Raw genomic sequence first — 3,557 nt, forward strand, 5'->3', positions numbered from 1 at the left:
CTGTAAACAGTTGAAGAATCTCTAACTTTAGGCATAGCGTTTAGGTTTAGCCTGAAAATTCTTTCCTACATATGCACATCTTTATCCACATACTTTAACATTCTCAGTACCACTCAAAAAGCATTTTTAACGAGCATTCTATGCCCCAACATTGAAAAATTCTTTCCCAGTTCCTTCAGTCAATTTATCTCACCCCATCATTAATTATCTTTTCTTTTTTTTTATTCCCCCGAGGGGGTGCACCATTCCTGGAAATACTACAATACCAGGTCGATGCATGGAGTGGACGGAGAAAGCTCCTATTCCAACTCTGAGCTACAAAAATCCATTTAATATATTGTCCTCGGATAGAGGATGTATCAGATATTAAACTGATAAGAACAGATACTACACTTGATCTTAGCCAAAAGGCCAAGAAGCGATTATTTTCCTTACAAGGCTATTAAAAAATTACACCAAATTGATTAATCCTATTACTAAAAAGAAAGCAGTCTTAATACAATTTTATATCATTAATACCAATAACACACTTGGAAATGATTTTATTAGGAGTAGCTAAGGCAAATTGTGTTGTTATCTTGAGGCAGGCTGGCTCAGAAGTCAGGTCAGTTGCCTCCTCCTTTTAAGTAACAGGACATTACCATCTTTTTTAAAATATCTGACAAATTACAAGTTACCTCTTTAGAGGAAGTTTTGTTGTTTTTAATAATCCTCTATGTAAGGTGAACTTGACCTAAAACAAATATCTGGCAAATTTACTCCTGTAAAAGACATTTAATTTTTCCTTTTTAATTTCTATGCTTAGGTTTTTGATTTCCTTGAATGGTTTTCTAGAAGAGAAAGAAATGTCACCTGCGTCCATCTCATCTCTTTAGTTACAGTCACAAACATGACACGACTAGCAAGCACAATGAGCACACATAAACACATAAACACATATACACACACATAAAAAGAACAAATCCTCCTGATAAAATAAAAAAGAACTTGAAGCAATCTCAATTCCTTGTGTTTTTTTTTTAAATATCTTTTACTATGGCAATCAGCTCCTTTTTACTCTGTGTTAAATCTTTTTTTTTTTTTTTTAACCCTTGTTCCTTATGCCTTGAGAGAAGTTTTAAGCCTTTTAACAATTTATGCTTACTTAGGGTCTGTCCCATGATAGGAAAGGAAAGAGGAGAAATGGCAAAACCAGAGGGCAACGTTCCCGGTTGGAGAACCATCATGGGGGGTTCCCTGATGGGCCTCACCGCATTTTAAGAACTGGCAGCTGCTCTAAGATCATTTACTGGCTGTTGCGTACCCAGATTTTTGATAGGAAGAGAGGCTAGATAGGAGGTTTTTTCCAATGCCCGAACAGGCTGTTGGGATTCACACAGGGAGCTAGGGGCCTTCAGCCAATGCCAGAAGGTAGCCCTGGCCAAGAGGCTTCAGTTGCCCTGTTGCTATGATGCAATTCCATGTGATGGCGCCAACCGAAAGTGAAATGAGGAAAAGAAGTGCAAAAGGAAGTCCCACAGTTCTTGTGCCTTGAAAAAAAATGACTCAATAGTCTTTACTTTAATTGCCTAAAATTTGTCACTTACCTCAAATGGATCAGTTTCGCAGGTGGGCTTTTCTGCATTGATCGCGGTGCAGGTCTGTATTACAGGTATATTGCCTGTAGTGACCTCTATGCAGACCTTCACTCACCCCTCCGGTGGGGTGGCGGTCTAATGGCTGGGACGGCCGTCCACTCGAGCGACGCCCAGGTCACATTTTCTTACCTTGGGCCCCACATTGGGCACCAATTGTCCTGGCCAGTGGGGAGTTGAAAAAGGACTCAAGGAGAAGTTAACCTGGATGAAAGACAAACAGACACAAGAAGGATACTATGCTAGACATTTGTCACGGCCTCAAGAGTTTATTCTTTCATGTAGGTTTATATAGGGTTGTAGGGGGAAGGGGACCTGGTCAGGGCAAGGAGTCTTAGGGGGAAGGGGACATAGTTAGGGCAAAGATCACAGAGTTACTCTTTAAACCACAATGCCTTTGTTTCTTCATCAGCTACCGGCAGGATGGGGGAATGTTTGGCCAGGTGTATGATCCCATTGTTTCTGGTAGTTGAGTATTAGGTGAGGAAATAGAAACTTTAACTTGCTATATGGCAGTCTCTGTTAACATGGTCGAGGTTTCGTTCATGGCTCCCAACAGCTGGGAACCTGGCATTCAGAACACCTAAGTTTATGGGGGACACCTGAATCAAACCACCACATTCCGCCCCTGGCCCCCATAAACTGATAATCATACATGATGTAAAATGCAATGCATTTATCTCATTTTAAAAGTCCCCATAGTTTTTATCAATCCCAAAGATGTTCATACATCCCCATAGTCCAAGATCTTTTAACTGAGCCATAATATCAAAAAATAACCTCAAAAAACCCATAATGGTACAGAATAAACATTCACACTGCAAAAGAGGGCATTGGGCATAGCAAAGAAACATTCAACCCTATACAAGATTTAAAACAACCAGGGCAAACATCAAACTCTATAGCTTCAAGTCCAGCAACTCTAGCCACTGACAAATCTTCAAGTCCGATAATTCTAACCAGCAACAAGTCCCTGGCATTTCAATTTCACCCCTCCAGCTAGGCTACTCGCAGTCCTGGAAAACTTCATCGGGGTAGGAAGCTCCTCAGCAGCCATCTCATGGTCCCGGCATCTCCACTGGGTCTCCACTGCAAGCCATTGTTCATCCTCATGGCCCCATGGGGTCTCTATGCACGCAACCAGCAAACCTGCATCACACTGCCCGTGACCATTTTCAAAACACAAGACCGTGTTGCAAACTCAGTGACCCTCTTTCCAGCATTTCTTACACTCCACGATACTAGGTAGGGTGGCAATTTGTTAATCCAGGGGGGAATAAAACAGACTTTGAAGAATAGGACACTCCTTGAGCACTAAGCCCCTTCTAAAGAGTCTACATTCTTCTTGTTGCCCCAGCGCAGGTCAGCTAGCCCAGCCTCAAAGTTGTAATCTCTCAGTTGCAGCTGAACGGGCAAGAGTTCATCCAAAGATTTTTCTTTCTGTGCCATATCCCTCTGCTCACACCAGTTCATTTCTATGCAAAGCAACCCTGCACAACTTCTCAGGACACGGGCATAAGAGCAAGCTTCTCACACAAACTGCTAGCCCAGTCCAAGCAAAGCTCTTTCTCACCCTCATAAGCCAAACCTCACAGTCCATAGTTCTTACTGTCTTCGGGTCTTTCAGCTCTGACCAGATTAGTCCATCTAGCTGTACCTAAAGCACTGCAAGGCATCTCTTAGGCCAAGGTTTCAACTCCTCCCACATTCCTCTTGAAAATCAGCTCCAAAAGGCCAAAGCCACATAGTCAGATATCTAGCAGCAATCCCACTCCTCGGTACCACTTTACTGTTGCAGTCTGGTTCGCATTGCTGGTAGAAATCACCCAACCAAGAGCAGCTTCTGGGAAAAAGAGATTTATTTTGGCTTACAGGCTCGAGGGGAAGCTCTACGATGGCAGGGGAAAATGATGGCATGAGCAG

The 3,557-nt window shown here is 42.5% G+C and overlaps 1 non-coding gene across 1 annotated transcript; it reads right to left on the reverse strand.

The window, feature by feature from the left end:
- Positions 1-232: 232 nt before the first annotated feature.
- On the reverse strand, positions 233-423 carry LOC123462375. The gene has a single exon (XR_006638204.1). It is a non-coding gene; the product is annotated as a U2 spliceosomal RNA (small nuclear RNA).
- Positions 424-3,557: the final 3,134 nt, after the last annotated feature.

This window comes from Jaculus jaculus, chromosome 7 (assembly GCF_020740685.1).
Source record: "Jaculus jaculus isolate mJacJac1 chromosome 7, mJacJac1.mat.Y.cur, whole genome shotgun sequence".
In the NCBI taxonomy this organism is placed as follows: Eukaryota; Metazoa; Chordata; class Mammalia; order Rodentia; family Dipodidae; genus Jaculus; species Jaculus jaculus.